The 27,142-nt window shown below is 32.2% G+C and overlaps 1 protein-coding gene and 4 non-coding genes across 5 annotated transcripts in view; 1 reads left to right on the top strand and 4 right to left on the bottom strand.

Moving 5' to 3' along the window:
- Positions 1-903: 903 nt before the first annotated feature.
- Positions 904-975, bottom strand: Trnae-uuc. The gene has a single exon. It is a non-coding gene; the product is annotated as a tRNA-Glu (tRNA).
- A 767-nt stretch (positions 976-1,742) lies between these two features.
- Positions 1,743-1,814, bottom strand: Trnae-uuc. The gene has a single exon. It is a non-coding gene; the product is annotated as a tRNA-Glu (tRNA).
- Positions 1,815-2,934: 1,120 nt separating this feature from the next.
- Trnae-uuc lies at positions 2,935-3,006 on the bottom strand. Its single transcript has one exon. It is a non-coding gene; the product is annotated as a tRNA-Glu (tRNA).
- A 707-nt stretch (positions 3,007-3,713) lies between these two features.
- On the bottom strand, positions 3,714-3,785 carry Trnae-uuc. Its single transcript has one exon. It is a non-coding gene; the product is annotated as a tRNA-Glu (tRNA).
- A 1,401-nt stretch (positions 3,786-5,186) lies between these two features.
- LOC124362518 (gamma-aminobutyric acid receptor subunit alpha-6-like) overlaps positions 5,187-27,142 on the top strand; it is a 95,415-nt gene continuing 73,459 nt past the window's right edge. The window contains exon 1 of the mRNA XM_046817095.1: positions 5,187-5,238. The gene's annotated coding sequence lies outside the window, so the exon portion shown is untranslated. The remainder of the gene's footprint in view (positions 5,239-27,142) is intronic.

Here is a 27,142-nt window from a genome sequence, read left to right as displayed (position 1 = left end):
TAGAGTGTTACGCACTTCTCTTGACAAATAACTACTGTAAAATGTGAAATGTCGGTATGTAGTAGAGGTGTGCGACTGTGTTTTCTGTACAGAGTTGACTACGGTAATGGAAAAGCCGGGATCAACCAACCAAAATGTTAAACGTGTTTGTTTGTTCATTACTGTGAGAATACAAATTGGGATGCACGGATTTGTCACAGCGAAGGTGATGTTTTAGAGAGCCAAGATTAATTGAATTTCAAAACATGATGGCAGCAGTTAACTGAAATGCTAATTCGTGAAATAGATCGCAGGGGCGTGGTTATAGCATTATTAAAAAATAAACGGTAATTTAACGATACTAAAAGCAGAAATATAATTTTGGTTAATCTACATGATAATATGAATATGTTATCCACTACTATATGAATACAACAATTAATTTGACATGTGTCATGTGCTAAGGACACAGTAAAATAATAAATATAGTTTTAAACTAAGAGTTGTACCATTATTTAAAAAGAAAACGAATATTTTGCACCTTTACCCTAGTAATATTAAAAATTATATATATATATAGGTTTATATATATATATATATATATATATATATATATATATATATATATATATATATAAACCTAAAATCCTTTAAATGTAGGCTTAGTTGATTTATGCAACAAATTGTATTATTTATTTTATTTCCGTAGCGCTACCATTAAAGTGGAGTTTCACCAATTACAGACAGTAATAATTACATTAATAACAAGCCGTAATTTTATCCAAAACTTAAGGATCTCTGTAGGTCTCTCTTTATACATAGGAAGGGCTAATGATACCATAAAAATTTAGACAAGATAATACACCTTTGTAAGATTACCGATGATTTATCACTTCATCAAATGCTCCAGGTATAAAACTATATTTCCCATGCCGGGAATCGAACCCGGGCCTTCTGGGTGAAAGCCAGATATCCTAGCCACTAGACCACATGGGACATGGGGTAGTAGGACAGGATACGATCAGGTCGTTTGCCTGTCATTGCTCACTCTTCACTCTTGAAACGAAATTCAGTTATGTATTTTGAATAAAATTATAGGAACACTAACAAATCACATTTTTAAGTATTTATAGTAGATTTACGTTATTTTAAAGGAATGTTATAACCCATCGTAAGTTATATTAAAAGTAAAATAATCTTTATCTACATGAATAACAAGACAAGAGTATTGTTAGGATATTGTTAATTAACTAGTAGTGGTTATTAAATTTGAGCATCTTAAAGCATTCCTGTAAAATAAAATGCTAATATAAATTTCAATATTGTTGAACATTTTATTTTTAATGTGACAGTTACGTATAAACATAATTAAAGTTTTTCATTTCAATAAATATTTCAAATTGAGTAGTTCTACAGGAAGAGATGTTAGGATTAAAACAAATAAAGTACTTGTTATTCACCTAGTGCTTGTGAAACAAAAGTTAAAAATTGCATTATTGTGTCTCAAGTGTTACAAATACACCAAAATCATATAGAATAACCTTCTTAAAAACATGTTAAGTTAAAATAACGACATTTCAAATGAACTAAAACATAACAAGAATTCTATTTGTTATATTGTTATGCTATTAAACAGAACATGAAAACAAATTTCAGTACAAATAAATAGAAGAGTATACTGTGCACTATCATCTATTCTTAATTACTATGTTTACGTTCAAACATGATTTTATTAATTTATTTGTGATGCAGGTAAAAAGTCTTTCCCATGCCGGGAATCGAACCCGGGCCTTCTGGGTGAAAGCCAGATATCCTAGCCACTAGACCACATGGGACCACATTTATTATATTTGAACAGTTACCCAATTCTATCATTATTTTGGAATGTATGTAATTAGTATTACATGTTTCTAAATAAACTTAAAAATAACCCGAACCATTAAAATGGAACTTGTTTTTAGAGCTAAATTTTTTCTCAATGCTACATTACAAAGTTATAGAGTTGTATAGTAGCATTTTTATATAGGCCGTATGTAAAGGATGCAGAGAAAAACTTTTTGGCAATTGATAAAACATTTCTGCTACTATTCATAATTTATCAAGTAGGCTATAACCATTTCTAGACAATCATTCACTCAATTCACTCATGTTGAGCGAACGATAGTAAAAATGTCGACAAATCCATCAAAGTAACAGCATGCTGTACCTAAAAATGTTCTCGGTAACTCATGAAATTAAAAAAATGTGCAGTTCACATGAGACTTAGGCTCATTACAACATATACATTAGTTTAAAATAGGCAAATGTATAGCAGCGATTTCCAGTAAACATTTCAAGAGGTAGTCTGCATGGAGTATTCTATATTTGCAGTCTTTGCTCAGAAACGAGAGAAACATGTTTGAAGGATTGAGAAAATTCAAATCTATAACTGGGAGGGAACCTTCTTGTGTAATCTGTTGGCACTAGGCTATATCTGTAGAAATAAGTAAAAAAGATCAATAATTAAATGTCAACGACTTCGAATATTCAGATATTTCTTATTGTTATTTTCTTCTAAATAACAAGTTCGTTTGCAAATAACAATAATAATAATTATCAAAAACATATTTAAAATAACATTGAATAAAACAAAGTTCCTGAAGAATATTTGCGACCTATTTAAAAATAATCCAATAGCTATAATTAGCGCTCAGTTACGTTATTAATTTTAAGTTATTTCAATCAGTTTTGAATTCGTTTGTCCTTTTTTACATCTGTATAAGATCGGACCTAAAATAAAAATCAATTATTAAGATTTATACTCGATCCACAATTTCTAAAAATAACAATGTTGTAACCGTTGATTAAAATACTACATTTAACCTTGAACCAACAGAATTTTATATGAATAAAAACGCCCAACCATTTTTAATATTGTGCTTAAAGAAAATTATTTAATAAAGTATAAAATGATCCTTCCCATGCCGGGAATCGAACCCGGGCCTTCTGGGTGAAAGCCAGATATCCTAGCCACTAGACCACATGGGATGTGCGAGTGGGAGTGGGGGACAATTTCCTTTATCGATTTTGAAGCAAAGTGCTGCATTTTGCTTGGCTTTAAAACTATTCTGATCAGATATAACCGTCATGCAAAAACCAAATATTTAGTTGTAACATTTACATATTTGTCAACCCGTATCAACTCAGATAATAATGTGAGATGTGCACAACCTGTGTGAGTAGATTGCACACTAGTGTGACCGTATGGCTGCATAGGCTCTTACTAGATAAAACAAAATCTATTACGGTAGAAATTTTGGATTTGTAATTAACAAAAATTATATTTTGTGTTATCATTTTAAGACGGTAAATGAAAAACGTCAACAGAATCACCTAGCTTTTTATTTAATTGAATAAAAAGCACTTAATAATTTGTAAGTATAATATTACGTTTAAAATTGATAATAGCGTCAGCCATTTTTCGTTTATTAATCTTGCACTGGCTGTTTTTTTAAGTTCACTTATCACAACCAAACATACTCACTCTCTTACGCATACGTACTTGCCTTTTTACAGAAATTAACTTATATTAACCGATATATGACGTACAAATAAATAAAATCCCGTATTGTAGACATTAAAAAAATACTTGCAGTTAAGATATAGCTTTAGGAAACTTCAATGTGTTACATTATTTTTAAACATTATTAAAGAATCAATTGCACAAAAATATAGCATACAAGTAAAAAATCTATTTCCCATGCCGGGAATCGAACCCGGGCCTTCTGGGTGAAAGCCAGATATCCTAGCCACTAGACCACATGGGATGTACGGAAATTGAAGGGGAATATTTTTCATTTGTACATTAAGAAAGGTTGTGTTGAGAACAGGAGCCGATAAGTACGTATGGTATTAATTATCATTTCAAAAAAAAATATGTTTGAATCTCTATAAATTGCTATACTTAATTTTGGACAAAACGTTTTGCGAAAAATTAAACTAATCGTAATGATTTACAAGATGGTAAGGCTTGAACTTTTTCACTTTAATGGTTAAATACTTGTGTAGTTTTCATATTAAAACAGAAATATTGTTCAAATAATGTTATTAGGCATATTATTTGTTAAATATTAATCTAAAATAGGTGCTTATGACTATCTTGCATCATATGCAAACCCTTCATTTTTCTTTCCAGTCGATAAGGAAATACATAAAGGATACTCACACAACATAGTGATCGAATATGCAAGCGATTAATCAAACTTTATTGCTTTTCATCAACTGTCAAAGAAAAAAATGACGTGACATAATATGTTTTGTTACTATAAATCATAATTATATGTTGTATTTCATAAAATTATATTCGAAATCAAAAGAAGGATGCTCCTGATCTACTTTTTGGGGCAATTCCAGCTAATTTTAAACACACACACACACACACACACACACACACACACACACACACACACACACACACACACACACACACACACACTGTATTATTATAGAATTCAGAGGATATAAGTATATAAGTGTTTCAAGCACGCAAAACTTTATATTAATTTAAAACAGAACTTAAAGCTAGAGATGTGACCATTCTTAGCTCAAAACAATTAACTTGTCATTAACAATTAACACGTTTCTCTTTTGTGTCGCCATGTAGACAATCCCAATATGCTTTTCATAGACCTACTTCAAATTTAACAACAGTTCCTTTCTAACACTTAAATTATTTAAATGGAATATTCAAATAACTTTCCAGCATGCTCCGTTCTTAGCTTTGCCGATATAATTCTTCCTCTCTTATTTTAAATTGGGTCATATTAAAGAAACGCTTCAGAAATTTTAAAGTATGTTTGGACATCAGAATATTCAACAATGTCCAACAATGTTGAGAATCAGTAAGGTACGATACAACATTTTCCGGTGCGTTATCCCTGCTTGGCCAATAAAACCTTAGTTCTCTTTGACATTTGATCTTTCAAAATAAAATACTGCAGTACGCATGGGCCTCCATTAAATTTACAGTAGGCCTAGCACAAAGAGCAAGATAATGGAAAAGACTAGACTATTATTTATGGCAAACCTAGGTATGAAGAGGGTGAACTTCACCACTAGAGACCGAAACTCGGTGATTGAGCCGTGAGCCTTACAATGGCTAGGGGTTGCTGACACGGCAGTAGGGGAGTGCGCAGGAGCTGGCAGGAGCGCGCGCGCCCGTCAGTCGCCCGCTACTCGCCCGCCTAGCCACATCCCCGCCCACGTCACCCGTATATACACGTACGTATCACCCACGTGGGCCCTCTCCTCAAATAGTGATAAGCAGCAATCAAATAAACAATTTGTATGTGGACAGCAATCAATGTACAGGATTCCACAACTGTTAAAATGGTTTAGTGTTAATTATATTCTAAAATTCATGTGGTGGTCGATAAAATATATTATAAGTAAAATTAAATAGCCATATGAGGGTTTAAAACCTTGATAAACAGCTTTATAGTTCTTGTTTTATAGTATTTCAAAATATGAATGGCGACTAGAATAGGGACACACAATCACTGTAAGATTTTAAAACCAATCTACGGAAAATTAAATGATTGTATGGAGGAAGATTATTTAAATAATGAATAATTGTAAATTGTTTTACCATCCTTCCCCTACATATGTCTATATTATGGATACATCCAATCTTTAAAGGGGAATACGCCATAAATAATACGGTGCTTTACTTTACCTTTGGGAACTTGTACTGATTTGGAGTATAGAAAAAGAACAATAAAAATTTATATAAAAAATATAAAAGTGTTAATATTATTATAAAAGGTAAATTTAAAATTAATAGATGTTTCGTTTATCGCACTGCCTTAGCTTAAAGATAAATTGCTAAGACCTTCTTAGAGCTACGCTACTACATTTTTCATTTATAACGTGCATTTAGTTAGAAATTGTTGGGTGTATAATCTGACGTGTGAAACGAAATTATGTAAATTTAGATTTAAATATACAAATCACATTTCAGATGATAACATTAACTGGTTAAACATTTTTCTCTTTCAAAGGAGGGTTGTAAAAATAATTTTGTCTACAACAAATTTTATTATTTTTTATTAGACTATCAGTTATTTTCATTCCTATATTTCAGCTATATTTACTATATATTATTACTATATTTTCAATATTTAGTATTCGGAAAACTTAAAGCTTTGTTCTAGAGTAAATAGTTTTAAAATAAAGGAATAAATACTCTTCTGCATATTTTAGTGAAACACACTTGTAGTAGTGACGACGTATTCAATTTGTGTTTATAACAATTCTTGTTCTCTTGTGTTATGTTAGGAATCATATAAGCTTTTTTTAAAAATTATGTGTCTATTCCAAATGTTGCTATAATTATTTATGTAATTGTAACAAATCTATGCTTTGTTGCCTTATTATTAAACATCTTGAATTTCTATTTCTATATAAAAACACATTTAAAAATCTCAAACAATTCAACAAATTATAAGGTCAAACAAATGTTTTCGAGATAATCTAGAAATAGTATCCTGTATACTTAGTCACAATGACATACTTACCAATTATACTTACTCCTACTTTTCTGTTATCATACTTTGTGGGTGATATACACAATAATTATTCCCGTACATGTACCAGACGTTGCTGGTCTACGTAAATATTTTAGTTTCGTAACATTTGGAACCATGTTATTTTCAGTCGAACATCGTTTACATGTTCGGTTTATGTTGTGGTATGAACAGTATAGTGAAAGACGAACAAATTGAATTTAGGTTCCAAAGAGGTTTTTTGAGACCACTAGAAATAAAAGAACTATTTAACCAAAATGTATTTTAACTGTAACTAAACGAACGAAATTCGGTTGTAGGTCGAATACCCTTAAGCCGATTGCATTGCGCAGCGCAGATGAGCCGCCCACAGATTTAAGATTGGTGCTTCACTCTTGCGGTGACACGACAGTGGCTCCGATGAGTGTTATATGTTACAGAGGTTGAACCAGTACAAGTACCTTGGAGTCATAATGGAATTAAATTTGAACTAGGAACCACATATTCAAAGCTAAAAAAGTTGAAATTTTCATCACTTAACTGAAATATTAAACATCAATGAAATTACAACTATTAACCCTTATTTAAGCACATACTGTTTTACAATACAGTATTACAGGATTGAGTGCTTACATATCTAATTTATGTCCGTTAACGACTGTACAAAATTTAGTTATTAAGGCTGTTTAAAAACGCAACGTATGCCTGATAGACCTTATAAAGAGATACTACATGTGCTATCACTTTGGCAATCATACCATATGAAACTGATCTTCGCGAAGAGTCACAGACAGAAGATTGCCAACCATTCTAACATTCGTTTGAAATAAGAAACCGGCGCCCCAGGCCTGCTTAGAAATATTCTTCATCAAATAAAAGATCTTCAGGTATACTCATTCACAACGACATACTTATCAATCTTATTAATACTTGAGTATTGGCTACCAAGAGTTGGCATACAAAAATCTTGTGTCCGTCTAGTGAGAAGGCGATGAAGACGCTGAGCGAGGTAATAATTCACTAATAAGTAAGCGCGTACGCGATTCTATGGATGTGTGAGCTTTGACCGTAACGAAACGATCCACATTTGGTTGTTTTTTGTAGAGGTAATAATTCACTTAAAAGTAAGCACGTTCGTAAATCTGTGGACGTGTGAGCTTCGATCGTGACTAAATGATCTAAATTCGGTTGACGTTTGTAGAGGTAATAATTCATTAAAGAGTAAGCGCTGGCGCGATTCTTCGGACGTGTGAGCTTCGATCGTGACTAAATGATCTAAATTCGGTTGACGTTTGTAGAGGTAATAATTCATTAAAGAGTAAGCTAAGGCGCAATTCTTCGGACGTGTGAGCTTCGATCGTGACTAAATGATCTAAATTCGGTTGACGTTTGTAGAGGTAATAATTCATTAAAGAGTAAGCGCTGGCGCGATTCTTCGGACGTGTTAGCTTTGATCGTGACTAAATGATCTAAATTCGGTTGACGTTTGTAGAGGTAATAATCCATTTAAGAGTAAGCGCTTGCGCGATTCTTTGGACGTGTGAGCTTCGACCATAACCGTGATCCATATTTGGTTGATTATCTTAGATGTAATAATTCGCTAAAAGTTTATAAAGTGGGTATCAAATGAAAGCCATCTGTCCTATAACATAACATAACATGTCTAATATTCCTTCAGCTTTATATAACACAATATATCTCCAATAAAAATGACATATATACTTTTCCAGCAAGGTTTGCCAATATTTCGATAATGTTCACATTCAAATCATGTATATACTTAACCTTTTGTAATTAAGGTTTTAATTGATAAATAAGTATTTGATTGGAATTATAAGTGTTACTACTTGCTTAAAACAACTGGTGGATGAAGGTAATTTATTTAATATTGAAAGACTTAATTTTATTCATTCAGTTTTTATGAATAAATGTTTACCAATTATCTCTTAGTGTCTTCAAAACAAAAAAAGAACCTTTAAACTGGGAATAAACCAGTTATAAATGTTTTGATGGCATGATAATAAAGTGAATGAAGAATTTATTGGAAATCTGTCCGAACAATACCTGAGCTGAGCTTTATTGGCAAGTGATGTCTCCTGAAAAGCTCCATTAGTCATTCAATAGTTAGGTCTAATTAAATTCTCATTCTTTCTCATTCTTTGTCTCCGAAACACTTTTATTTATGAACGCGTTTCTGGTCACTATTAACAATTTTTAATGGTGGCACAAGAATTGAGGGATAAAAGTAATGCATGAAGTGATAATTTAAATAACAATGAATTTACTATTTTATCCAACCTCAAAATAGTATTTCACTCAATGCCCACAAAATATATTGCATGCTGCGTTGTCTGATAAGTAAAAGTTGCCAACATTAAATCAGCTTCATAACTGGATTTATATTAGAATTATAAAAAAACACTCCTCAAACAATTTAAATTTAAAACAAACTGGTAACATAGAATGGAGTTCCAAATGTCTGGAGTGTGTTATGGATGTTATATACCTTTAATTGTAATGAATTTTTTATCACATTGATTCTAATGTAATTACAATTAATTAACTTAAAATAATTTAATTTACTATGATTTGAAAACTTTTGACAATCTTTAAAACTATTCACTGCATCGGGCGAGTTATGAAGCTTTACGGGGATACTGAAGCTGGGATTGCGTTCATGCAAATATTGATTCAGGCATACACAGGTCTTATGTGTATACTTTCCAGGAATGAAAGGCGAATGTGCCAATAAACAGGAAAACTCTGCAAAGTAGGCAAGATTTTCGTTTTAGAGCATCTTAATCCTAAAATATAATAGATATATTCACGTTTACAAATCATTCTTGTATTCAGTCATACATCGACTTAAAATGCAATAATTTTTAAATGGCTCCAGATATAGTATTATTTAACAATGACCATCACATTTATAAAAAAGGTATGGATTTGATGTACAAAACGTGGGTATGTGTGGAAGCCTGTGTAATACAACAAGGAAATTCGAGCATAGCCGCGAGAACATCTAGTTATAAATACATTACACGGAAGCATAAAACATTCCGTATTGATCAAGTTTTCCGGGTCAAACCACTTGGAACACAATTAAAACTTCAAGATATCATATCCTCACTTTAAAGAGTGATCATCACTCAAGATATGAAAAAAAAACTGCAGTGGAAGTAGTGAATATACGCTTTATCGATGACTGGGAGAACGCAAAGCTGTTTTTTGATTATCCAAAGGTTAACCAATCAGTAATCAATATACATAACCAGTGATCAATGTGGCTTTAATAACACAGCTGCCAGCTTTTTGACGATTGAAAGCTATCTTCTTTGATGATGTCAATTTTCTTCTCCATAATTTCGAAGGTTTCTCTTAATTGTGTGAGATTTTTGAAATTACTTTTGCCTTGTTAAGGGGTTGGTAGCCTGTGATAAAGAAGCCTTAATAACCGCTTATTGTTTGAGCTTCAAACAATCACGATTCAACCATCTCACCTCAATCATCTTTATTACCGGATATGCACTACTAGCTTTGTCAGTTTGGTTTAAAATTAATTCAGCAAGGCCTAAATATCTCAATGTGTCAATGTGGTTTTACAATAAAATCTTGGATATATTCATTCTGTACAGAGAATACTCTGACGATAGTAACAAAATATGTGCGTTAGATTTAATGTGTGTTTCTCAAAATGAGCGCATATACTCGAAGATGCAAACTCAAGACAAAAACTGTTGTATGGCAGATTTTAACTGTGTTATCTACGAGTCACCGCTAAGCAACTAATAATTTCTCATAGGACTTGGGTCACACAATCCCCACATCTCGTAAAGCCAAACCTGTAGCCCAAATTGTAGAAAGCCTGCATCTAATCGTATGCGCTTTATTAAAAGAATTTCTTGAGTTTTGTACAATGGTTTTATATGTATAAGAATATTATTTTATACACATGTTTTGCATCAATAGAAAACTCTTACTCAACAGATATGCATTTTGTAAATATGAAATACATCCAGAAACATGGCTCCACACCATGGACTTCCAAATGTCCTGTGTGAATCTTAAGAGTATTTATTTAGTTAAAACAGCTAATTAAAAACGTGCTGCTCAGGCACTAGTTGCTATTGCTCTAAGTTAATTCTCGTATCAGCTTATTGGTTATAAAATGCACTGATACGTTTCAGCAGATTTCACATTTTTTACACATTATAAATACGTATCGCAACGCTTTTTGAGTATTTAAATGATGAAATACAATAATGTTTGAGCTATTTTCTGAATAATTAATAAAAGTATTGAAAAAGCTTTTGGATTCGTATTAATTATATATTCAAAACGAGACTTTTTCCATAATTCTAAAAAATTATATTTTAGAATTACAAGCGATTTAACATTATTCTTACGGGTCTAATAGTCAAGATGGCCGTCGGCACGACCAGCTCTAATATCAGCTTCTTGCTTTATGACAATTACACTCGTATTTTCTAAATTCCCTACACTCAATGAGAATTTTATTCAGTTGTACTCGCGTATTTATACTAGTGATCTCTGTATTGTTCGTAAAAATAATTATATTAAAAACATAATATTAGAAAACATTATATTTATATCTTAATATTTGCATAGCAATAGTTATTTTGTATTCAGTAACATTTCACAAATGACGATACTTCTAAAAAAACTAGATAAAAATAAAACTTTGCTGAACTTGGTTCATTTAACCGAGGGAAACAAGACAAGAGTGTGATTCGTGTTTGCTCGCATTGACGGGAAACTTTCGCAATATATCCCTTTACAATGTGGCCGCGACCGACCCAGTCGGCTGGAGGGTATTCTGTTATATTTATAACAAGAATAAAAGTAATTCAAGAAGTACAGACATGAACGATTTTTCTATATTGTAATAACATTTACTAATGTTGAAGTTCTAGGTTAACGACCACAGAATTTCAATATTTCTAGATTTAGAGACATGTTTTTGTGAAGATGAAAAATTGTCTTTGCAAGAAAATTCTTTACAACCACAAAGAAAATATTCGAGCGCATAGTTAAAATTGTTTAAACCATTTTCAACGGTAAATGTAATTTTTCACTAATACATCTACATTGCTACGACGTAGAACTAACACGAAGTTGCACAGAACAATGCTATTAAAATAAGGACAGAATTTGCTTTACAGCTAATTGAACTTTCATTTGTCTTTGAAGAATAATTAATTGAAATCATTAATTAAATACTGCCCATACAAACAAAGAAGTATACAGGTATTGAGATACGTGGTAGTAGAATATCTATGTTCGTGGACGTCTACAATTTTATTTTTATCTAAGAGCTAAAGTTCATAATAAACTATAGCAAGGTCGCTAAATATAAAACATATGCATACAGACCCATATAAGACAATTCCAAAACTAATTATGAGGTTTACGCGGCCGGTGTTATTAATATTACCTAAAACTTTCTTTTTACACCACGTTGATTCTGTATGTTCTATATAAGTCTAAGAGATCACTAACTTTTAGGTCATACTTGTCGTTGATTGGGTACGGTACATCCATCTATCACGATATAGATCCATCCCTGGAATATATGCAACGTGCATTATTCATATTCCAAGTTTATGTTTAATATCTCCACAGGGAGGTTGAGATATTTCGAAATTTGATTGTTACCAACGTTTCAATATGGTGGGAACCGGATAATTTAGCTGATGGTCGACTTTCGAAAATATGACATAAATATTTGAAAGTCAAAGGATAATAAAAATCGTCACAACCTGTATTATTATATGGTTGGGCAAATCTGAGTAAAAACTAACAAAATATAATCCCTACGAATTAAAAAAAACTCACCAACACACGTATTACAACTCGGTGGTCGGGGAAGACCAAATGCGCCCCTGCGCGTGCTTCCACGAGCATCGCGGCAGGGAGTATAATGTAAATCCAAAAGCGCGATGTCTTTTTAAAAATTAACACAGATTTTATATGAATACGATTTTTAAAGTTTAAAAACACCGAATTTTAGCTATCGGCCTCCCAGAGGTTTGGAATATTTTTAATTACGTATAAACATATTATAAACTGTGGGAAAATTAACTTCTATTTTCAAAATCAAAAATATATCAATCCCTCAGGTCATATTTCACATACCTACTGTAAAAATATGAAATCCTTATCTTCAACTTCCAACTTATTATCCTTATCCAATTATCCAACTTCCATTCGGCATAATTATACATGGCCCAACGTGACTACTCAAATATCTGCAATCCCTCGTGTTGTGAGCCAAAAAAATATTGTTGTTCTCTTTCTGTCTTCAGGAAAGGTATCTTGAAGGATTGTGATATAACATTTAAAAAGATTTATTTAACCCAAAAGCGATTGCACCACCCTAAACTGACGTCTAACAAAACCCTCCTAAATTAAAATTGAATGACTTATATAATGACAATATAAATATAACTTGAGCGAAATTCAGATTATAATTCTTTAAATACGTTTATACATGAAATTATTAGATAATCTTTTGTTTTTATTTGTGTACGAGTGTCTTATCTTAACTTTCTCCTTAACATCCTATATTGCACTTCAAATTTTAATTTAACTGTTTGTTAATTAGTCAAAAGCCTGCTTAAGAGCTCTTGTTAGACAATATTGTCAACCCCCTACCATCATCGAACTATTTTAAAATCACAAATGTTATAATGACATAAATGTTAAAGGCCTGTCTCTGTAAATCAATGACACAGATTATTGGCAAATTTTATGTTAAACTACTTTTCTGCACGAAAATGGCTTTAGTTTTTATAAAGGCGTTCAAGTTTTGTACGACTATTGCTTTGTCAGCAATAGAAAATTTTTAGAAATAGGAGGGTTTCAGAAATTTACCGTCGTTATATTACAAAAATAGAACTATGTTTTGAGGATATGAATATATGTTCTATCTATCTCATCTCCAAGTGTAAACTTTAGAATTATACACTAATTACTGAAGTTTAAAAAATCAAAAATATACCAATATATACCCAAATATACCAAAAATATACCAAAGTCGTTTAATAATTCAAAGGCGTTTATTCATGGATAAAGTCAAGGAAATAATTCGGTTTTAGTCAAGGAATGTTTACTAAAACCGAAACTTAAACTGCGTATAGTTTTTGGGTAAACAAGTGAACCGGACTTTAAAATGAAATTAAATATGGTCGGGTTGTTTGTGTGTGACGTAGTTTGTTATCAAACATCAATCATACTATTTGTTTTAATACATTGTTTTCATAACTCTTATCTGCCTCTAGAGCATTGTGATCATGATAACTAAATACAGTTAATATACCATACCAGGGTGTCCTATATAGATACTAGTGGGCTAAGGTGGGTTTTAAACACTATTCTGTAATATCATTTGTATATGCAAGCGGATTAGTACTATTGATTTAAAAATGCATAACAAAATATAAATCAATAGTACTATACCCTTTTGTAATAGCTTCATGGTGCCAAATTTATTTGCTTTCATTAATACCTGACATTGCACATGTAAACCAACATAATGCTAGTTTTATTACAAAACACAAAGACACCAAAAGTCGAAACATTTCCAAACAGTAGTTAATATCAAACTTAATAAAATGCTATTATGATGTGGATGTCTGTTTTATATGGATTTAATGAATGATACAATAAAACATCGTTATAGTATCGTAAATTCACGGCTTCACAGACATTTTCAGTGACTCTATAGTTGCTTTAACAGTATAACATCATAGTAGCCGCTGCACGGGAGAGAGCAATAGCTGAATTAACCAACAGCCTTCCTGCTTTCAAGCCAAAGGAATTGTGCATAATTGAGCACTAATAACCCGGTCCAAGTCCTGTATTCAGTTTTTGTTAATGTGATGACTGTGGAGTGGTATATGTTCACAAAACAATGTGACAATCGATAAATCCCAAAACGACATTTAAGATTTACATTTTCAAGCTACACTCGGATGATTATAAAGAATCTTTTGTTAGGTCATTTAAATAACATTTTTGTGCTTCTTTACAATTTCTTTAATTGTATCCCGTAATTACCATCAACGATATATAAGTTCATATGAATCTTAACATCTCCGCTAATATGAACGTTGCGGAGGATATCAATACGCGAAGCACAAATAATTGGTGTTAGTGACCCTGATCGGTTATGTCTATAAAAAAAACTTATGCTCCATATTATTTAAAATTCATGTTTTAGCTTTTAAACCCCTAGTTCGTCTGTAATATTCTCACTATTCAAGGATCTGATACACCACGTGTCGTAACTTAATTTCTTTACAGAGATTGCATGCGTAATAAGCAGACAGACAATCGCAAAAAAAAAGAAATTGACACGAAAATTACCCATCATACAACTAAATTTTGTAGAAATGAAGTTTCATGCAAAATTTAAAGTTGGCGTATAAAACCTTTCCTGGCATATATTGCCAAACGATAAATTTAAATTTTTTATTGATTGAGTTACATATAAGTTTTTAAATAGTAAAGTTTGTCATTTTATAGTATAGAGTAGCTTGTGTAGCATAACGCAGTTGTAAGGGCCGATTACACACTAACCCAGTTAGTTATAGATAACGAGTAGACAGCAGCCGTTATAACGCGACGTTAAATGCGACAGGTGGGAGTAATGTCATCTTATAGTATAGAGTAGCTTGTGTAGTATAACACAGTTGTAAGGGCCGATTACACACTATCCCAGTTGTAGATAACGAGAAGACAGCAGCCGTTATAACGCGACGTTAAATGCGACAGGTGGGAGTAATGTCATCTTATAGTATAGAGTAGCTTGTGTAGTATAACACAGTTGTAAGGGCCGATTACACACTATCCCAGTTGTAGATAACGAGAAGACAGCATCCGTTATAACGCGACAGGTGTGAGTAATGTCATCTTATAGTATAGAGTAGCTTGTGTAGCATAACACAGTTGTAAGGGCCGATTACACACTAACCCAGTTGTAGATAACGTGAAGACATCAGCCGTTATAACACGACTTTAAAAGCGACAAGTGTGAGGAATGCCACTTAGAGTATGGATACTCCTTCCTGAATTGTAGACAAATAAATTCGCAGAAAAATATAAATTGCCAAATGTCATATTTCTTATTATATGCAATTTTCAGTTTTGCCACAAATCTGAAAATCAATTACTAGGATTCGTAGGGTCTATTTAATTCTTACTTTTTTAATTATGAAATCAATGTCTTTCCAATGATTTTAAATACAGTAATCTCAGTATTGTACAAAGTCAATACATGGCTATTTATTAATATTTATGTACATATTTCCACTGTACAAACCAATTTTTACAAAACTAATATGTTTTAGATGGCTTAACAAAAACATGGTTGAAGTGTAGTAAGTCACTATCAACAAAGGCACATCATATGTCCAACAGCTTAATAACGATAATCCACAAATACTTAAAGTGAAAAACAAAAATGTTAACACGAAAACAATACTTAAGAGAATGTGCACCATCTAATCAAGAGAATATGACTCACAAGAATATATTAAATCAAATAGTAAAATCATTTAATATTATTTAATTTATTTAATATTAAAATCATTTACATTCTAGAGCAATTTTCAGCTAATGAATAACAGAGAAGTGATTAAAAACATATTCAACGGTTGCCATATTGGAACGAAATGGCATACAAGGTGGCCGACGAACATAGGAATGATATTTACTTATAAATACAATCGGTACAATATAGTTCGTTCAAAAATTCATTAAAATTAATTTTTGAGTTAAGATTTAACTCTTTTGTTCTTTTTTGAGACATAAAGGTGTGTATATCATTTTCTGAGCTTTAGAGAAGCCTTATCACTTGTGGGTCTGGAGAATTTCTATTATGTCTACCTACACGATATCTCGAAAAGGAACTGACCTGAACAAGAGAAATTGTGCATGAAGCTTCATTTCTATACTCGGAACACTGACTTCGATGATAGTGATTGTCGGGAGCATTAGCGAGTATATAAGAAATCGTAGGATAAAGAAATTTCTAAACAAACCCAATACACCCTAAATATACCAATACACAAAACATAATTTTATAGTGACGTAGTGTGTGTAGACTTTGACAATTTTAACATTGGTATGAATAAAAATCCAATGAAAATATCTGCTTGTATAATGTTGCAAGATTTTTTTGAGAAATATTGAGTAGGGTACGATAAGCGGAACGGGTTTTTTTATATCGAAAAATGTAATCATCGATACCTAATATTAGCATCTCAAATCCTAGACTATCAATCGATATAAAAGTATCTATAATAGTCCTCAATAACAATCATATGTTTTAAATTAAAATATAAATTTAATATTTACAGTGATCAAACAAATTATTATAACAAAAATTAGGAAAACTGAAGACGATCATATTTTGCTCCTCTCACAGTTACAGTTGTTTCTTTCCCACAAATTTCACATAATGGGGTTTTCGGTCCAACATGTTGAAACGACGAAAAACATGTCTTATCATCTTTCAAAGCAATGTCGTGTAGTTTTCTAAAATTGACTGCCATTCTTAATAATTAAATGTTACTTATATAAAATTGAAATCATTACGAGTATTATTTGAAAATGTTTACAGCTGTTGATATAGATTATTTAAGTTAATTGTTCAAAATAAGTAATCAGTATCGATTGATTATATTGATGGTTATGATTAATTAATATCGTTTGCCAATTTCGATATAAAAAACCGGGTCCGCTTATCGTACCCTACCCGAAATATTTCATATGTAGACTTTAAATCTTGTATGAAATTTCATTTCTACAAGAATGAGTTCTATGATTCGTCATTTATCTGTGAAATTCTTTTTGTATGATTGTTTTCGGCCTGTTTGTTCTATAGACCATCTCAAGAGTGAAATGAGCTATAGATATGAGATTTTGCATTAAATCCCAGTGAGGCCTGTTACAAGTGGCGAGAGAGTGTGGGTCAAACAGAAATGAGCTCGGGAACGAGAAGCGTATTATACAATACATAGTAGTAGATGTGGTCCATAGTTTCACATCCAGAGCGAATCATTTTGAACACGTCAAAACATTGAACTGTTCTAATTTCAGTTAAACTTACAAATTAATTAATAAAGACTGGAGTTTTATATTGTAACTGTCGGACTGTTCCTATTTTGGTTTGACCATAACTCCTCAGTTAACTTTAATAGTTAATTTTTAGTTTTAAAATAAATAATTGTATTAAATTGGATATGGCAATATTGGGGCTTCTGAGTTTTTGAATTTTGAACTACAATGTTGAATACTTAGCTCAGTTTTAAAAAGCACAGCAAAATAATACAACACAGTTATCACTTTTTATTTGTGTTTAAAAGAAACTTTTAAATTGTTTCCTTTCCTCTGGGCGTACAGAACGCACGCTCTCTAAAATTAGATTTTTAAGGTTACATTCGTTAAAAATATATACACATATATATAACTATACAAAATGTCATTTTAAAAAGGGGTTGCATTTAAGTACGAATAAATTACAGTATAGTTTGCATGTCATTGAGAATGCAATTAACTGATGACCCTAATCGAGATTGAATACAGTATATTATGTAAAGTGTGCTTAAGTACAATAATATCTACTTAACTACACCATTGTTGTTGTCTTGGTAGTACATATAGTACTCAATAATTAACTGATGACCCTAATCGAGATTGAATACAGTATATTATGTAAAGTGTGCTTAAGTACAATAATATCTACTTAACTACACCATTGTTGTTGTCTTGGTAGTACATATAGTACTCAATAATTAACTGATGACCCTAATCGAGATTGAATACAGTATATTATGTAAAGTGTGCTTAAGTACAATAATATCTACTTAACTACACCATTGTTGTTGTCTTGGTAGTACATATAGTACTCAATAATTAACTGATGACCCTAATCGAGATTGAATACAGTATATTATGTAAAGTGTGCTTAAGTACAATAATATCTACTTAACTACACCATTGTTGTTGTCTTGGTAGTACATATAGTACTCAATAATTAACTGATGACCCTAATCGAGATTGAATACAGTATATTATGTAAAGTGTGCTTAAGTACAATAATATCTACTTAACTACACCATTGTTGTTGTCTTGGTAGTACATATAGTACTCAATAATTAACTGATGACCCTAATCGAGATTGAATACAGTATATTATGTAAAGTGTGCTTAAGTACAATAATATCTACTTAACTACACCATTGTTGTTGTCTTGGTAGTACATATAGTACTCAATAATTAACTGATGACCCTAATCGAGATTGAATACAGTATATTATGTAAAGTGTGCTTAAGTACAATAATATCTACTTAACTACACCATTGTTGTTGTCTTGGTAGTACATATAGTACTCAATAATTAACTGATGACCCTAATCGAGATTGAATACAGTATATTATGTAAAGTGTGCTTAAGTACAATAATATCTACTTAACTACACCATTGTTGTTGTCTTGGTAGTACATATAGTACTCAATAATTAACTGATGACCCTAATCGAGATTGAATACAGTATATTATGTAAAGTGTGCTTAAGTACAATAATATCTACTTAACTACACCATTGTTGTTGTCTTGGTAGTACATATAGTACTCAATAATTAACTGATGACCCTAATCGAGATTGAATACAGTATATTATGTAAAGTGTGCTTAAGTACAATAATATCTACTTAACTACACCATTGTTGTTGTCTTGGTAGTACATATAGTACTCAATAATTAACTGATGACCCTAATCGAGATTGAATACAGTATATTATGTAAAGTGTGCTTAAGTACAATAATATCTACTTAACTACACCATTGTTGTTGTCTTGGTAGTACATATAGTACTCAATAATTAACTGATGACCCTAATCGAGATTGAATACAGTATATTATGTAAAGTGTGCTTAAGTACAATAATATATCTACTTAACTACACCATTGTTGTTGTCTTGGTAGTACATATAGTACTCAATAATTAACTGATGACCCTAATCGAGATTGAATACAGTATATTATGTAAAGTGTGCTTAAGTACAATAATATCTACTTAACTACACCATTGTTGTTGTCTTGGTAGTACATATAGTACTCAATAATTAACTGATGACCCTAATCGAGATTGAATACAGTATATTATGTAAAGTGTGCTTAAGTACAATAATATCTACTTAACTACACCATTGTTGTTGTCTTGGTAGTACATATAGTACTCAATAATTAACTGATGACCCTAATCGAGATTGAATACAGTATATTATGTAAAGTGTGCTTAAGTACAATAATATCCACTTAACTACACCATTGTTGTTGTCTTGGTAGTACATATAGTACTCAATAATTAACCCTTAGAGCGTATTATTGATTTATTTGTGAATGTAAAGATATTTGTGGTTTAAGCCAGGATGATACTAGTTTCACGTAAGTATGTTTGACGTCACGTAACTCCCTGGCACACAGAAAGATGGAATAGTTGAATTAACCAACAGAATTTCCTTGCTGTCTATCAAATGAAACGAGCAATGAATAAATGAAACTCAATAAGTTGCCTCGAGTTCATGTTTCTGTGCTTGACCTTTCCAACTATCTTTTCTCCTCATAGAAACGTTCAGTGTGCAGTATAAATACGGTACACAGGGCGCTGTACTCACTTGCCTCTATGTTGTGATTGTGTATCTTAAATTGAACAGTAATGACTCCCGCTTATGCGTGGGGTCTTGAACCCTACAGTACAAAATGTTAAAAACAAAAATTGCAGCGTTATTGTTTAGGATTTGTTTTTACTTTATAAAGATCTTTCTTCTGTCGTAGAAAACATTTTATGGCTCGGATACAATATGTACTATCTAAATCAATAATAATAAGACTTTTATAAAGTTATCAGGCAACCGTCCTAATGTTGCATCTATGAAATAATAAATAGAATTCAAGCATGCTTTATAAAGGTACTACAAATATATTTTTAACAAAATTTAAGTAAATAATGAAACTACGTGTGGTCATAAAATGATGCATTGTATCGTAAATGAAAGCAATGATCGTATTACATCGTTAAATTTGTATATTATATTATTTTAAGTTTGATTATTGTCTAGATTTTAGTTAATCCAAAACACAACGGATTTCTGGTTTCATCAGAAGTCTACATTAGTATCTCGTTCGGGTTCTTAAACGTTGGGTTTATTGTAATCTCTTCTAATCGAAGGTGGTAGGCTAACTTACGAATAGAAATTGAAAGCTGGAATACTTGAAATACGGAGTTATATAACTTGTGCTAGAAAGTTAAATATATGTTTTTTTTTTCGTCTTCACATGTATTTCACTTTAGAATTGTATGATCAATTCTCTACTGTCTCAAAACACTTATTACACCAATGACAAACGAAATCGTCTCCTATATTTGACAAAACCATAAGAAAAGGAGCTCAACGATAAAATTATTTTGCCTCTTTTTGAGGTCTATGACTTTGAATTAACTTTAGCGGCAATCAACGTTTACTACATTACTACTCATTTAGTAATAATGATCTACACTTGCCTTTCACACAGGTCTAGAAAGTAATTTTTATTTTCCAACAACATAAAAGTGAAAGAGAAAAAAATGCAATAACAATAAGTTTAAGAAGGGTAGCAATTCACGAAATATTTATCCTTTTTAATTTATCTCACTTTACTGGCATAAGTGTGTTACAGAGGTCGCTGGCTGCAGAAAAAACTGGAATGTTACTGAAGGAAGTGAATGCTATTGGATTTCTTAGCAGAGAGTACAGGGGTCTTCCCTATGCATTTTTGTAAATACAAACTTGTAATGCCATTTATAAGACGCTTTGCAGACCATATCGACCTGAAGGCGTCACTCTTCAGTATTGAAAAACTGGTCCAGTGTCACATTCCAGCCAGTATCGATAAAATTGCCTCCACCGCGTCTCTTCATAACGTTTGACGCGACTACCGGATGTTCTTTGGTATCATTGAAGAGCGTAAGCATCAGTAAAAATATGCGTGGGCAGTGATACTTAGAAGTAACCTAAACTTTACTGGACCTCTCAATAAACGGTTCTTCGTAGTATATAGTATATTTGTTAGAAGTCAGCTGATTTGAACGTGTATAAATTTGAAAGTAACCGTGAGTCGGGATTCCAAATAGAGTTTATTCAGGTTGTCAGGCGTAAATCCTGAACTTATTACCTGAAGGAAAACCCCGTCTATTGAACTGTGTAATTCTCTAGCCGCTACTTCTCCTAGGTTCTTGGTAAATGTCTGTTCTTCACTGAGACCATATTACTTCATATTATCGAGCCAGTTGAATTGGAAAACTATTTCAAAAATTGAAAATTATCATTCAAGCTATACAATCTTCCAAGCGTCAAAATAAGCGATAGTGAAAGCCACAAAGGGAATGCATAATCTACCTCCTAACAGAATTTAGCATGGGAAAACTAACAGCCGCAATATTTAGGCAGCCACAACCATTGCTGAACCGAAGCAAAAACAGAACAACCCAGTTAGCTCAACTGTAATTAAAACGGAAGATGTAGAAGTTTGTGAGTGTCCCTGAGTCTTCATAGGAAATTCCTCCTCTTCTATCCTCACTGGATCTCGACAACAGTCAGTAAAAATCAAATAATTGATCAGCTAGTTTTCAATTTTGAAACGTACATAATTATGTGGATTAAATATTTCTCACCAAAAACAGCATCCTCAACAAAGCAAAAACGACAATAATAAATAAAAAAGAAGAAGAAGACACCTGCCTTACTCCTCAGCTCAAAAACTGTAGATACATTTTTACGTACGTACTCGTATTCCATGGAGTACATGGTTCTTTCTAAATAGTCCTAAATTTGGTAGCATTATTCTGTTCTTCAACTAACTCTCAGCATAAAATGCTGCAAAAATATACCTTTATGACTTTGCCCACATGATTCCTTGTAAAAAATCTCAGCTAAGACTTTCATCTTTTATATGCTGATACGTTATATGCAATTGTTGAAGAACATTCTGTTAAATAGATGCATGAGAATTCTAGCACTAAGAAACTTTATTATCTCATATCGCTAATTAATTACTACTATCCACTGTTACAACTTTACATTCTTGTAGTTTATAGGTCAAAAGTATTAGAATGAAAGTAATAATTTAAATAGAAATGAACACGATTTTAAACTGCATACTTCAATATAATGTGTGAAATATAGTGTTTTGCCGTATTTGTTATATTTATTAACATCACTGAAAGTTTATAGTTTTATAGTTCTGTAAGTCTCCTCTTTTCCGAATTTCGTAAATGCCTCAGTTTATAATTATGACGAGCTTTATTCCCATAAGAGAATTGTTGTCCCTTTTTTATCAAACTAGAAGCTTGGAAGCTGAAAATAACTACACTTACAGCCAATAAAGCTCTATCATTGATTGGTAAAAAACAAAAAATATAAATTTAAATACTCTATGTAAATAAGGTACTTTACTGGAGGCAATTTAAAAGAATTAAAAAAGATGGTCTTTCAAAAGAGTTAAATATGTACAAGCAGGAGAAAAGCAGAGGCAAAGGTAATTAAAAGAAGAAAGGTCCAGGCAAATTGGAAGAGAGAGGCAGAAGGACTGAAAATGTCTGTTTGTGAATGTCCTTCTTTATTCTTATATCTCTAAAAGATGCTTCAAAATTATGACAAAGAACGAAAACACTTCAGAAGTGAATACACAAACGTACATGTAAACAGGGGTGTCTTAGAAGTACACCATAACATTACAGAGCTCTAAATTACAAATTTAAACTATTGTTTTGAGAACAGAATTATTATTAAAACCCCAAAAACAGGAAGAGTAGAATCGTACTTTCACGCACAGTTATTTCATATTTTCAAACAAAAACACATATTTTATTGTGTGCTGTTACTCAAAACTGTTAATCAAAACTTCATGCTGTTACTTTATTCAGAAATAAAGGAATAAACTATACTTTAAAAATGTATATCAAATTTCAATACGTTCAAAACTATACCTGTGTAAGAATAAAATTGCAAAATAAGTTTAATTTCAAACAGTACTAAATGTTAATAAAACAAAACTTCTCCAAATGATTTATTATGAAAAATTAAAACCTAACATAAAAATGAAAGCCTATAAGATGTTTTCACAACTCTAAATTAGTTTTACCCTACAATTCAATGCACATATGAAATTGAACAAAACAATAGTATTCCATTTTTAGACGTATTGGTGAAAAATTAAATTAAAGTATTATTTCATCAAGCCAATAATATCTAACCGACCAATCGTATTTGTTTCCTTCCTCAACTATATTATCACTATAAAATGTATCAGAAGTTATCTTTCGATGATAATTTTAGTTTTTGCTAGCAGATCAAATTAAACTTATTTTTTGATATTCTTACAAAAGTATACTTTTGAACTTACTGATAGTATATATAATTTTTCCTTTCATTAATGAATAAAGTAACAGCACACATATAGTTTACAATAGTGCTGTGTAATATTTCGACAGTAGATTATTTCCAATGCTTCAACTCTTGGAGGTAACCAGATTATTCCCCTTCAATCGATAAATTTGTACGTTCTTTATGGACTTAAAATGAGACTCTATACTAGAATGCATCCCTGCAAATTCATTGAATTTTTCTCAATTACATAATAAACCAAAATTAGTGTCAGGGCTACCGCAACACTCTTTTCAAAACACCCAAGAGTCTGTCTATACATCCAAATTGTTTCTTAAGGTGAATATGACTGAAGAATAAATTTATATGTGAGTTGGTTTTGGTCTAATTATAGATCAACCATTTTGTCACATCGTTAAAAAATTAAAATAGCAATAACCATAATAATAACGAAAGAGAGTTTATCTGTACCATGGATCATGTAATTATCGGCCTTGACAGTATTTTTAGGGTTGTTGGAAACATCAGTTGACACAGAAAACCCGATTTCAATAAATTCTTCAATACAACCTGTAAACGTCCTAAAAACCTGGTTACTAGCAGCTTTAGAACATAACTACTCTATCAATACCTGTAAATTACTGAGCGATTATAATTACTTTAATGTAAAAAATGCATTGTTCTGCTTGGCTGCAATGACTTTTCCTTAAACACTGAAACAAATATTTGACCCTTAAAAAACAAGCATGGACTGTCTTTTATTAAAACTACGAAATATTCATTACGTTACTATTAATAAGCTAATTAGCTAAGAATTGGATATTTATATATGTATATATATATATATATATATATATATAATATATATATATATAATATTAAATTTCAATAAACATTGAATCACAAAAAGTATTTGCTCCGCCGGGAGTCGAACCCGGATCTCTCACTTGCCGGGTGAATGTGCTACAATTACACCACAGAGCGCTTACTTTTTCCGATTCGCTTATTTTGTATTTGGCCGTATCTGTCACATATGTTTAAATAAGCAAACTAACATATGATCGGAAGACCAAATACCTGTCAAACGACTTTTATTTTAGATTAAATTGTATAAATGGCAATAGCCTGATTTAATTTCAATAAACATTGAATCACAAAAAGTATTTGCTCCGCCGGGAGTCGAACCCGGATCTCTCACTTGCCGGGTGAATGTGCTACCATTACACCACAGAGCGCTTACTTTTTATATAATATACATAATTACATATTATACCGGTTGAACCATCTAGTATATAGTAACCCATTCCAGCCTGAATGGTCACTACAGATCACAATAAAGCCACATAATATCAGTGTTAAAAGCTCACATGCAAATATCACCCTTAAAGACAACTCTTGGCTCAAAAACTTGCATTTTGACTGACGAACCGAGTTTTGCGAAATAATAATAACAAGATAATGATAAAACTCGAACACATAACGTAGCTGGGGCGAGAAAGGTTGATTCAATGTGAATATTGAGTTACGCTTCAGTTCACCTTCCTCTTACTGCAGCGTCTGCAATCTCGCCCTGTCTGTCACGATCCCTAAGCACGGTGGAGCAACTGAGTTTCCTACACAAAAAGTAGCTATGGTTAAACTCAACTCAACATGTGTAACGCAGTTCAGTCTGCAATGATATTCCTTTAGTCGCTGCGTCTGCAATCTCGCCCTGTCTGTCACGCTCTCTTAGTCTGCAAGCACTGTGTCTGTCACGATCCCTAAGCACGGTGGAGCAACTGAGTTTCCTACACAAAAAGTAGCTATGGTTAAACTCAACATTCAATGTGAATATTATTGAGTTACGCTTCAGTTCACCTTCCTCTTACTGCAGCGTCTGCAATCTCGCCCTGTCTGTCACGATCTCTAAGCACGGTGGAGCAACTGAGTTTCCTACACAAAAAGTAGCTATGGTTAAACTCAACATTCAATGTGAATATTGAGTTACGCTTCAGTTCACCTTCCTCTTACTGCAGCGTCTGCAATCTCGCCCTGTCTGTCACGATCCCTAAGCACGGTGGAGCAACTGAGTTTTCCTACACAAAAAGTAGCTATGGTTAAACTCAACATTCAATGTGAATATTATTGAGTTACGCTTCAGTTCACCTTCCTCTTACTGCAGCGTCTGCAATCTCGCCCTGTCTGTCACGATCCCTAAGCACGGTGGAGCAACTGAGTTTCCTACACAAAAAGTAGCTATGGTTAAACTCAACATTCAATGTGAATATTATTGAGTTACGCTTCAGTTCACCTTCCTCTTACTGCAGCGTCTGCAATCTCGCCCTGTCTGTCACGATCCCTAAGCACGGTGGAGCAACTGAGTTTCCTACACAAAAAGTAGCTATGGTTAAACTCAACATTCAATGTGAATATTATTGAGTTACGCTTCAGTTCACCTTCCTCTTACTTGCAGCGTCTGCAATCTCGCCCTGTCTGTCACGATCTCTAAGCACGGTGGAGCAACTGAGTTTCCTACACAAAAAGTAGTTAAGTTAAACTCAACATTCAATGTGGATTTTGAATTTAACTGCACCTTCCTCTTAGTGCCAAGACGATGTTGAGTGTTCGTTTTGAGCTTTTTAGTCGCCGACCTTTTTAGATTCCTTCAGACGAACGAGTCTCCAGATTCCAGGGGTCAACTCTGTGAAATAGTAAAATTCCAGACGCAGCACTAAGAGGAAGGTGATCTGGATTAAAACTCAACATCCAAAAATGGTTTGATATTTACACTTTTTGTATCGTAACTTTGATAATTTTCTTACAACCGTGAGAATGAACAAGTAATAACGAAATTTGTCAGTTATAACGCTTTTGGTCAGGTTTGAGGCATTTAATTTTTCTTACTGTTAATAACGTTAATGTTTCCCTCATTATTCCCTCCCACTCAATGTAATCTCCATAAAAACAACAATAAAATATTTAAATGTCTAAATAACTGATTTTGGCTATAGTGTAAATATCCATTTTGAAGCCACTGAAATGTGGGTTTTGGCTTAAACATTAACTAGTATTACTTACGTGTGACGCGTTTACGTTGGTGTGTATCTGTGTTATGTCTACAAAATTATAAAATATGAAGATTTAGTAATAAATAACTCAACCTTGATTATAACACGTCTAAAACATGCTAC

This window comes from Homalodisca vitripennis, chromosome 5 (genome assembly GCF_021130785.1).
Source record: "Homalodisca vitripennis isolate AUS2020 chromosome 5, UT_GWSS_2.1, whole genome shotgun sequence".
Taxonomy (NCBI): Eukaryota; Metazoa; Arthropoda; class Insecta; order Hemiptera; family Cicadellidae; genus Homalodisca; species Homalodisca vitripennis.
Note: the sequence above shows the minus strand (reverse complement) of the source record. Positions and strands in the feature narration are given on the sequence as shown.